Source organism: Eptesicus fuscus, chromosome 18 (genome assembly GCF_027574615.1).
Source record: "Eptesicus fuscus isolate TK198812 chromosome 18, DD_ASM_mEF_20220401, whole genome shotgun sequence".
Classification (NCBI taxonomy): domain Eukaryota; kingdom Metazoa; phylum Chordata; class Mammalia; order Chiroptera; family Vespertilionidae; genus Eptesicus; species Eptesicus fuscus.
The window spans coordinates 34,265,394-34,277,898 of NC_072490.1; the positions used below are offsets into that span (position 1 = coordinate 34,265,394).

Here is a 12,505-nt window from a genome sequence, read left to right on the forward strand (position 1 = left end):
ACTTCTTGAAAGCAAGGAATAGTCTTTGCTGTCTTTATAGCTTACTTCTAAGTGACTTTGGGATTCCCTGGAGGTAACGGAAAATGTATAAGTTATATATTAACCACCATCAAACTTTATCCCAAGGAACTTCACTGTAGGCAAGCCCTTTAAAAGGGTTTGTGTAATGAACATTGGGCTGGAACCAAGAAGATCTCTATTACTGAACAAATAATTTGTACCTGTTTTTTTGTTTGTTTGTTTTTTGTACTTCTTTTTATAAAAAGATAATATTGACTCTAATTTATAAGAATGTTGTGATGGGAAATCTCTTCTAGTAAGGTACTTTTTTTTTTTTTTAAGACGGGCATTTGGGAAGAGAGATGTAATATGAAAACTCTTGTTAGTGCTTTTTTTCTTTATTTTAATAATGTAAATGAATCTGCTCTCATAATAAAAGCCTCTGTCAAGTACAGTATGTGTATTTACATTTTCAGTGCTCTTCAGTTTTCCGTATAGTTCCAGATTTCTACATGGTACATTTTACTTCTGAATGAAGGACTTCTTTTAACATTTCATGTGGAACAGGTTTGCTGGTGGTAAATCCTTTCAGCTTTTGTATGTCTGAAGAAGTCTTTAATTTGTCTTGATTTATAGAAGCTATTTTTACTGGTTATAGAATTCTAAGTTGACAGTATTTTTCTTTCAGTTTTCTGTCTTATTGTTTCAGTTTTCTGTCATTTTTATCTTTATCTCTCTGTACATAGTGTGTGGTTGTTTAATTCTGGCTGCCTTTTATTTTTCTTGTGATTTATAAAAATTCCGTTAAACATACAATGTAAAATTTATCATCTTGACCATATTTAAGTGTACTGATCAATGGTATTAAGTACATTCATATCATTGTGCAGACATCACAACCATCTATCTTTAGAACTCTTTTCATGTTGCAGAACTGAAATTCTATTTCTATTAAACATTAACTTCCCATTTCCCCTGCCTTCTAGCCCCTGGTAACCACCATTCCACTTTCTGGCTCTATGAATTTGACTACTCTAGGTATCTCATATAAGTGGAATCATACAGTATTTGTCTTTTAGTGACTGGCTTGTTTCACTTAATAGATGTTAAGGTTCATTCATGTTGTAGCATATGCCATTTCCTTTTTAAGGCTGAATAATATTACATTGTATGTATATACCATATTTTGCTTACCCATTCATCTGTTGATGGACATTGGGCTTGTTTCCACATTCTAGCTATTGTGAATAATGCTGCTGTAAACACAGGTGTACAAATATCTCTTATTCTGCTTTCAATTCTTTTGGCTACATATCCAGAAGTGGAATTGTTGGATTATATGGTAATTCTAGGTTTAAATTTTAAGGACCCACCATGCTGTTTTCCCCAGTAGCTGTACAATTTTACATTTCCACCAACAGTGCAGAAGGGTCCCAATTTCTCCATCTTCTTGCCAACATTGTTATTTATTTACTTTTTAATTAGTAGCCATCCTTATGAGTATGAGGTTGGTATCTCATTGTGGTTTTGACTTGCATTTCCTTAATAAATAAGTTACGTTGAACATCTTTCATGTGCTAATTGGCCATTCATGTATCTTCTTCGGATAAATATCTATTCAAGTCTTTTGCCCATTTTTGAGTTGAGTTGTTTGTTTTTTTGTGGTTGAATTATAGGACTCTATTCATATTCTGGATAATAAATACTTATCAGATATATGATTTGCAAACATTTTATCCTATTCTGTATTCTTCTGGCTGTTGTAAGATTTTTTTTTTCTTATCTCTGGTTTTAAGCAATTTGATTTTGATTACTCCTTGGTTTAATTTTCTCCAGGTTTTTGTGCTTTGTGTTTGTTGAGCTTGCTGGCTCTATGGGTTTATAGTTTTCATCAAATTTGGAAAAATTTTGGATGTTATTTTTTCAAATTCTGTCCCCTCTCCTTAAGATACCAATTATACATTAGCTCCTTTAGGTTGTCCCATAGCTCGCTGGTGTTCTACTCTTTTTTTCTCAGACTTCTTGTATTTCAGATTTCATTTTGGATAGTATTTATTCTTATGTTTTACATTCATTAATATTTTAGTCTGCATTGTCTTATCTGCTATTAATCCCATTCATTATATTTCATTTCAGCCCACTATATACAGTGTTAGGCAAAAGTAAGTTTACACAGTTGTAGTATGTGAAACAGTTTATTCTTACATTATTATTAATTTCCATATACTAGCAAACAACTGTAAATCTACTTTTGCCTCACTTTGTATTCTATAATTTGTAGTTTGATGGAAATGCAGTGATTTGGCCGTAATCAAGAAGTATTGCCTTAATTTGATGCCAAAATATAACAGATTCCTGCCCTAGCTGGTTTGGCTCAGTGGATAGAGTGTCAGCCTGCAGACTGAAGGGTCCCAGGTTTGATTCCGGTCAAGGGCACATGCCCGGGTTGCAGGCTCGATCCCCAGTAGGAGTGTGCAGGAGGCAGCTGATCAGTGATTCTCTCCCATCATTGATGTTTCTATCTCTCTCCCCATCTCCCTTCCTCTCTGAAATAAAAAATATATATTTTTTAAAAAATATATATGACAGATTCCTAAGTCTGTAAGATATCTAACAAGGGTACAGAAAACCACCCGATGTGTCCAATTAACTTTGATTTCCCTTCTTTTCCACATTACCTTTGTTTTTCTGCCAGACCTATATATATATATATATATATTTTTGCATGATTCTATATATTCTGCTGATATAGACATCTTAATTAGTTGTTATACAATATTTGTTTTATTTTTTCTTTATTATTTATTTACTTATTTTATCTTTAATGTTGAAAGTACAGATGTCCCCTTTATTTTTTGTTGTTCTATTTTTATTTTTCCCATTGACCCTCTCCACCCCACACCCGCCCCTCCCACGTTGTCACCACATTATTCTCTGTGTCCATGGGCTATACACATATGCATATAAGTTCCCTAGTTAATCCTCCTCTCCTTCAATATAATATTTGTTTTATAAGAGTGCTTGGTCTTATTGCCAGGCTACCTAATATTATTTGTCTGTGTTTGGTTGTATGATATGATCATCATCTATATATAAAAGGCTAAGTGACTGTCCGACTGACTGACCATCCGACCGGTAGCTATGACGTGCAATGACTTCCAGGGGGCAGACCCTCCCACTGGTAGCACTGACCACCAGGGGACAGACACTCAATGCAGGAGCTGCCGAGCTGTGGTGAACCACCCTCTTACAATCTGGGACACCTTGGGATGTTGGAGAGCTAGTTTTGGCCTGATCCCCGCAGGCCAGGCCGAGGGATCCCACCTGCCAGAGGGACCCCGCTCACTTGGCAGATGCCCTTCGAGTCACGGCGCTGCCCCAGGTGCGGCCAGCTAGGGAGGGACCAGGGGAGGTTGGTTCCAGGGTGTGTCCGGTTCGTCTTGCCCAGTCCCGCCCCGCCCCGCCAGCCACCTTCTAATTAATTTCCTTTCAATGTGCACGAATCCGTGTACCAGGTCACTAGTCTTACTATAAAAAACATGAAATAGAGAGCTGGATCACCTGCTGAAGTGTACCTTTGTTGTTGTTCTTTGCATTTTTTTTATTGATTAGAGAGAGGGGGGGAAGTGAGAGAAACATCGATTTGTTGTACCACTTATTTTTGCATTCATTGGTTGCTTCTTGTATGTGACCTGACTGGAGATCGAATCTGGAACCTTGGCTTATTGGGACTACACTCTAACCAGCTGAGCTACCTGGCCAGGACTGACATGTACCTTTGATTGCTACTGTCTTTGATAACCCCATTGTCATTTGGCTCGCCCACTTGTGTTTACCTCTACGTGATCTTTTAATATTCACTAATACCAACTTGAAAAATGTTGAGACTAATGAGTGGTAATTGTTTGCTAGCCACTCGTTTGCATTCAGTAGTGTTTCTTTCTCCTCTTACTCCTTTGTCCCAGCAGGTATTACTCTCTCCAGAAGACACAACTGCAATTAGCACTTTCTTCAGATGCTGACACTTGGTGAACCGCTGGTCTTGATCACAAGATTTAGAAGACAGTCTCCATCTTCCCAGATTGGATCTCTTTTCGTATGGATCTTCTATTTCTATGTCTTTTTTAAAAATAACTTTTTTGGGAACATTTTGGATTACAACGTTTCATCCTCATCTATGCAAAGAAAGGAAAGCTGTTGTGCTGGGATTTTGAGGAGGTATGTCTTCTTTCTTTTATTACAAAATTGCATCACTTAGGCAGTCAGAGCACTATAAAATAATGATACCTTGACTTTCCTCTTTAGAATTCAGTTCTCAGTTCACTGGTTTCATCTACCTTTCTATTCTCCCTTTTTTCTAGCAATTGTCATAGCTTAATAAGAACTTTCTTGATGTGCATTATAATAACTAATTCCTTAAATTCTTCCTAAATGTCATTGGACTCTGGGTTAGACTTATATTAATAAGTGACAGGAAGCAGTTTGAATTCTTATTCCTCAAGTTGAGATTGTGACTTTTTTGCACTGAGTTTGTTTCCATTCTGCATAGACACTGAATGGTTTGGGAAAGCTTAGTATCTTCAGCATAATATATGGCTATGTGATTTTATAGTCTGTTTCAATATCATTTGCAAGAGGAGGTATGATAGTGTAGAAATCAAGAGACTTCACTCCCAGTTTTGACATTATTATGTCATGCTTTGAGGGTTAAAGTATGTTTTCTCACCTCTAGCCTTTTGGTTATTTGCTTTACACAGACCTCAAAGGATTGTTGAGGATCAGATGATAACATTTGTGTGGAAGACTATTTTGTTGATATATACTGAGTGGCCAGATTATTATGATCTCTGAATGCATAATAATCTGGCCACTCAGTGTGTGTGTGTGTGTGTGTGTGTGTGTGTGTGTGTGTGTGTGTGTTAGAGGCCTGGTGCATGAATTTGTGCATGGGTGGGGTCCGGCCAGTCTGGCCAGGGGGAGGGGACATGGGCGGTTGGCCGGCCTGCCTGCTGGTCGAACTCCTAGTTGAGGGGACAATTTGCATATTAGCCTTTTATTATATAGGTTATACATTGAGTGGCCAAATTATTATGCGTTCAGAGATCATAATAATCTGGCCACTCAGTGTAAAGCAGTGGTTTTCAACGGGTGTGCCGCAAGAATTTTTAAAACATGCAATACCTAACTATTTAGTCAGGGGCACTGACGTCTTTTCCCTTAGATTGTCAATAAAAAAATGACAACAGTCAGCACAAAAATAGCCACCCAGTGTGAATGCCCTGTCTTGAACCATAAATATATAGGTCATACAATAGAGTTGCATCTATTGGCCATGTTGCATAATAAGATTACGTCTAATTGGTTAATTCTTGGTACCAGAAATCCTTATATACAAACTAGAGGTCTGGTGCACGAAATTCATGCAGGGGTAGGTTCCCTAGGCCTGGCCGGCAATCAGGGCTGATTTGTGGGGCGTATGGCGGGGTGATCGGGGGTCCCCACTGGCACCCACCTTGGCCGGCCTGGCACTGCCTGCTCGCCGGTCCTGCCCTCTGCCCCCTGCCGTTTCCACCGGTTGCCTCCCTCTGCAGGGCAACCGGCGGGGTGACCGGGGGGCCCCTGCTGGCACCCGCCTTGGCTGGCCTGGGACCTGCGGGCTGGGGGCAGTGTCTGCGTTGAGCGTCTGCCCTCTGGTGGTCAGTGTGCATCATAGCAAACAGTCATTCTGCCATCGGTCAGTTTGCATATTAGGCTTTTATTATATAGGCTACTAGAGGCCCAGTGCATGATTGAATCATGCACGTGTAGGGTCCCCTACATGCTTTCGCTTTTCGCGGTGGAGCTGGGTGCCTGTCCGCTGGTGCACCAGGCCTTTCAGAAGCCTCCGGCTCGGCGGAGGCTTCTGAAAGGCCTGGTGCCGGAGCAGACAGGCACCCAGCTCGCCAACTTTTGATGGTCCGCGGCCACTGAGGGGGGCTGCCGCGGACACCTGGCTACCCTGCTGTTGAGAGGCGCAGCTGGGTGTCCGCGGCAGGCCCCCTCAGCAGCCGCGGATCTGGCCGTTGAGAGGCGCAGGGGGCGGGAGTCCCGCCCCCTGCGCCTCTCAACAGCAGGGTAGCCCCCCTCAGTGGCAGCGGATCCGTGCCTCTCAATGGCCGGATAGGCCACCCCGAGTCCCGCCCCCCAGCCTCCCGCTGCCCAATCGTGGGCGTAGCGGAGTGATGGTAATTTACATGTTACTCTATTATTAGATAGGATAGGCACCTAATTTTTTAAAAAGCCACTTTGGAGCAGAAAGGGTAGGTAATTACTATTATTCTTTTTTGGAAACCAATCAAAATTATGTCTATTTTTTGGGCGTGCGGGAGACAACCAAATGATGTGTCTCCCTCACATTGATGTTTCTCTCTCTGTCTCTCCCTTTCTTTTCTACTCTATCTAAAAATCAATGGAAAAATATCCTTGGGTGCGGATTAACTAACTAAATAAAAAGTTGATTTGTTTTATGTGATACTGAGACAATGTCAGTTTGAATGGTAAGGGACCATTTTACAGAATCTTACCAGATAGTGTTTTGAAGAGAAACCTTATTTATTGTTTTATGCATTTAAAAATATTGAGTGGTACTGTGCTCTGAGCACTGGGGAAGAGAACTGACAAAAATACTGTCTTCTTAGAGCTTATCCTATATAATCGTATATAATAAAAGCCTAATATACAAATCGACTGAACGGAGGAACAACCAGTGGAATGACTGGTTGCTATGATGTGCACTGACCACCTTGGGCAGACGCTCAATGCAGGAGCTGCCCCCAGCCCGCAGGCCCCGACGGGCGGCGGTGGGGGGTGGGGCCGGCAAGTGGGCGGTGCCAGGCCAGCCAAGGTGGGTGCCAGCAGGGGGCCCCCAATCACCCCACCAGTTGTCCCACCGATCGGCCCTGATCGTTGGCCAGGCCTAGGGCCCCTACCCGTGCACGAATTTTGTGCACCAGGCCTCTAGTATATTATATATATTATATGGAGAGCTAGACTAGACAAGATAAATAAGTAAAAAGGCAACTTTTTAACCTATGATAACAAGTTCTAATGAGAAAAGTAAAAACAGGCAAGAGGAATAGGACATATTGAGGGGAGGGATTGAGTATTCACAGACAGTCTTACAGATAAGGTGACATTTCAATAAAGTCTTGAAAGAGGTGAGAGGAGATAAAAGAAAAGCATTCCAGCCATAGCAAAAGGCAAATGCAAATGTCCTGAGAGAGAAGCTTGCCTGAGGAATGGTGACACATGGTGTGATTCTGGATATATTTTTCAAGTAAAGACAACTAGCTTTGCTGATAGATTGGATGTGTGCTGGGAAGGAAAAGATGGAGTTCAGGATGAGTTCCTGGAAGAATGCCATTGCCATTTATTGAGATGGGGGAGCCTGAAAGGAATAAGTGTGGAGGGAAAGAACAGTTCAGTTTTGGACATAATACATTGTAGATGCCTATTAGACTTAGTAGAGGTGTTACATAGGTAGTTGGGTTTATGAATCTGGAATACAGCAGAAAGGGTCCACTGTTGTCAAATAGAATATATTTAAAGCCAGGAGCCTGGATGAGATCACTAAGGGAGTGAATAGAAACATAAGAAATAAGAGGTTGGAGGTCATGAAGATGGTGGCTAGCAGGACAGAGGTGAGTGAGTGAGGGTATGAAAGGAGAGTGTGTGGATGTGTGTGGTGTGTGTGTGAGTGAGTAAGGGACAGTTAAATCCCCGTAGGAGCAGCAGGGGCTGGCACACCAGGCTCTCTTGGACAAGGAGAGACTGCCACTGTTGCGGGCACTCCCCGGACTGCGGGCCTCAGGCACGGAGCCCATGCCATCATGAAGGGGAGAATGGCCTTTTTTAGGAACTTAGCAGCACCATCAACCAGACAGGCCTTGGAACTGCCCCACGACCCAGCAGCCACTCCAGCCAAAATCCTGCTGCCCCACCCGCAGACCTGCAGACCCTGGGACCTCCACCCCCAAAGGTGCACCACAGAAGTAAGTGCAACCTCCCCCTCCCCAGCGGCAGAACTCCAGACCACATTGGCACATTTCCAGCGTGCAGGCATCCAGGGCACACCACTTCATAGACAGCATCTGGAGCCACTGGAAGCCCCCGCGAGTGTGATTTTGTACAGACAAGGGCACGTGGCCCTGCAGTAGAAATTCTGAACTCTCTCTTCCTGAATAACTGCCCACGGATACCCCAGCTGTCCAACTTCAGTGCCAGGGCCCCTCAGAGTTCGTCAGAGCTCTGCGCAGGCAAAGGCACCTTCACATGCGCGCATTTCCAAGGAGCAGGACCCCTGAGCCCATCTACTAACAGTGCACTCAGGGGGGCAGCTGTGAGACTCTACTTGGTGTGATTCTGCACAGACAAGGGCGTGCTGCCCCGCAGTAGAAATTCTGAATTCCCTCTTCCTGAATAACTGCCCACATTCACCCCAGCTGCTCAGCCTCAGTGCCAGGACCCCTAAGAGTGCGTCAGAACTCTGCACTGGCAAACGCACCTCCACAGATGCGAATTTCCAACAGGCAGACACCCTGAGCCCACCTACCCACAGGGCGCTTGTGGGAGCCATTGTGAGCTCTCCCTGGGTGTGATCTTGGACAAACAGGGGCACACACACCCCCAGCAGTAGAAATACCGAATTCACTCATTCTGGATACCTGCCCACAGGCGCCTCAATTACGCGGCTACACTGCCAGGGCCCCTCTGAGTGCTTCAGTGTGCCTCGCAGGCAAACGTACCGTGGACGCCCCTGTGAGCCGCCACTGGGAGTAAGCGCCTATCCACCACAGGCGCAGCAGCAAAAGCTGAGTCTGCCCACCCCACAACTACAGAACTCTGGACACCACAGTCACGCCTTTCCAGAGTGCAGGCCCCCTAAGTCCCATCACCCCAACAGACGGTTCCTGGGTGTCACTGTGAGTCCCCGCTGGGCACACGTGATTTCAATTAAGGGAATTAAGGATGCAAGACAGCAAAAATTGGGACACTCCCCTCCATGGCTGCTGACTTTGAGACACCACAGTTGTGCCTCTCAAGCTCGCCGGCCTACATCAAGAGAACACAAATAGCTCAAGTAGGGAGCTACACTAGATTACCAAGCCCAGGAGAACTGAGAGATTATACCAGTAGCACCATCTCCAAAAAAACTTGAGTAGCAAAGCAATTGGATCTACAATTAAAACATTACAGGAAAACATGGGAAGACAAAAAAAGCAATCCTCAAAGGAAAGAAAAAGAGGAATCGCCAAAAAGGGAGTTAAATGAAATTGAGGCTAGCAGCTTATCAGAGAAGGAATTCAGATTAATGGTTATAAGGATGTTTAAACAGCTGGATGACAAATACAACTCAATGAGAATTATAAGGAGCTGAATGAGAATGTCGCCAACATGAAAAGGAACCAAGAGGAGATTAAGAATGACATAGCTGCAATAAAGAACACAATGGAAGCTTAAACAGTAGACTAGAAGAGGCTGAGGACCGCATCTGCGAATTAGAAGACAAGGTAGGAAAAAACACAAACACAGCAGCAACTGGAAAGAAGACTTAAAAAGCAAGAGGAGAGCCTAAGGGAGCTTTGGGACAACACAAAACGAAACAATATTCTTACAATAAGGGTACCAGAAGGAGAGGAAGAGAGAAGCAAGGAATAGAAAACCTGTTTGAAGAAATAATGACAGAAAACTTCCCTGATATTGGCAAGAAAAAAACCATGCAAGTCCAAGAAGCACATGGAGTCCCAAACAAGATGAACCTTAAAAGACAGACACCAAGACACATCATAATTATATTGGCAAACACCAACGACAAAGTAAGAATCTTAAAGGCTGCCAGAGAGAGACAGAAAGTTACCTACAAGGGTTCTCCTATTAGAATATCAACAGATTTCTCAACAGAAACACTCCAGGCCAGAAGGGAATGGAATGAAATTTACAAAGTGATGCAAAGCAAGGGTCTGAACCCAAGAATACTATACCCATTGAAGGTGAAATCAGGAGCTTCACAGACAAAAAAGGGCTAAGAGAGTTTATCACTACCAGACCAGCAATGCAAGAAATGCTAAAGGGACTGCTGTAAAAAGAAGAAAGAGAAAGGCAAGAAGAAACCCAGACATTAAGGAAAAATATGACAACAAACATGTACTTGTCAATAACATTAAACGTAAATGGATTAAATGCACCAATCAAAAGACATAGGGTAGCTGAATGGATAAGAAAACATGACCCATATATTTGCTGTCTGCAAGAGACCCACCTCAGAACAAAGGATTCACACAGACTGAGAGTGAAGGGATGGAAAAACATTTTTTCAGGCAAATGGAAATGAGAAAAAAGTTGGGGTTGTGATACTTATATCTGATAAAATAGACCTCATAGTAAAGGCCATAACAAGAGATAAGGAAGGCCACTACATAATACTAAAGGGAGCAATTCAACAAGAAGATACAACTCTGGTAAACATATGCACCCAATACAGGAGCACCCAAATACATAAAACAACTTCTGGAAGATATCAAGGGAGAGATTGATAGCAATACCCCACTGACACCACTGGATAAATCAGCTAAACAAAAAATCAGCAAAGAAACAGCAATCCTAAATGACACACTAGATCAGATGTACTTAATTGACATCTTTAGAACATTTCACCCCAAAGCTACAGAATATACATTCTTCTCCAGTGCGCACGGAACATTTTCAAGGATAGACCACATATTAGGACACAGACAAAGTCACTTCAAATTCAAGAAGATAGAAATCACATCAAGCATCTCAGATCACAATGGCATAAAACTGGAAATCAACTACAATAAAAGCAATCCAAAAAAATCAAACACTTGGAGACTAAATAGCATGCTATTAAACAATGCCTGGGTTACCAGAGAGATCAAAGAAGAAATAAAAAACATCATGGCAACAAATGACAATGAAAACACAACAATCCAAAATCTATGGGACACCGCAAAAGCAGTCTTGAGAGGGAAGTTCATAGCTCTACAAGCCTACTGCAAAAAACAAGAAAGAATGGTAATTAATTATCTAACCCTACAACTCAAAGAATTAGAACGAGAGCAACAAGAAAAGCCCAGTGTAAGCAGAAGGAAGGAAATAATAAAGATCAGAGCGGAGATAAACAACATAGAGACCAAAGAAACAATACAAAAGATCAACAAAACCAAGAGTTGGTTCTTTGAAAGGATGAACAAGATTGATGAACCTCTCGCCAGGCTCACCAAGAAGCAAAGAGAGAGGACCCAAATAAAATCAGAAATGAAAGAGGAGAAATAACAACAGACCCCACAGAAATACAAAGGATTGTTAAAATATTCTGAACAACTCTATTCCAACACACTGGACAACCTGGAGGAAATTGACATATTCCTAGCAAAATACAACCTTCCAAAACTCAATCAGGAAGAATCTAAAAATCTCAATAGGCCAATAACTATGGAAGAAATTGAAGCAGTCATTAAAAAGCTTCCAGCAAACAAAAGCCCGGGGCCGGACGGCTTCACAGGGGAGTTTTACCAAACATTCAAGGAAGAACTAAAACCTATCCTCCTCAGACTATTCCAAAAAATTCAAGAGGAAGGAACACTTCCAAGCTCATTCTATGAAGCCAGCATTACCCTAATATCAAAACCAGATAAAGACAACACAATGAAAGAGAATTACAAGCCAATATCCCTCATGAACATAGATGCCAAAATCCTCAACAAAATTCTAGTAAATCAGATCCAGTAGTACATCAGAAAGACCATACACCATGACCAAGTAGGATTTATCCCAGGGATGGAAGGATGGTACAATGTCTGCAAATCAATAAATGTGATACATCACATAAACAAATTGAGAGATAAAAACCACATAGTCATATCAATTGATGCAGAAAAAAAATTTGACAAAATCCAACACCCATTTTTGATAAAAACTCTCAGCAAGGTGTGACTAGAAGGATCATACCTCAACATAATAAAAGCCATATATGACAAACCCACAGCCAACATCATACTCAATGGGCAAAAACTAAAACCATTTCCCCTAAGAACAGGAACAAGACAGGGATGCCCGCTTTCACCACTCCTGTTCAACATAGTACTGGAAGTACTAGCCATTGCTATTAGACAAGAAGAAGAAATAAAAGGCATCCACATTGGAAAAGAAGAAGTAAAACTGTCCTTATTCACAGATGACATGGTACTGTACATAGAAAATCCTAAAGACTCCATCAAAAAATTATTAGACTTAATAAATAAATTTGGCAATGTAGCAGGATACAAAATTAACGCTGAGAAATCTATGGCATTTTTATACACCAACAGTGAACTTACAGAAAGAGACTAAGAAAACAATCCCATCTACCATCACACCAAAAAAATTAAGATACCTAGGAATAAACTTAACTAAGGAGGCAAAAGACCTCTACTCAGAAAACTACAGGACATTGAAAAAAGAGATAGAG

General features: G+C 42.0%; 1 protein-coding gene across 2 annotated transcripts in view; it reads left to right on the plus strand.

Moving 5' to 3' along the window:
- The window catches only part of TMCC1 (transmembrane and coiled-coil domain family 1), a 181,490-nt gene that overhangs the window by 12,687 nt on the left and 156,298 nt on the right, over window positions 1-12,505 (plus strand). Inside the window, exon 2 of one of the 2 annotated variants that reach the window (XM_054708167.1) lies at window positions 3,966-4,218. The gene's annotated coding sequence lies outside the window, so the exon portion shown is untranslated. The remainder of the gene's footprint in view (window positions 1-3,965; window positions 4,219-12,505) is intronic. The other variant, XM_054708166.1, reaches the window with a different exon arrangement.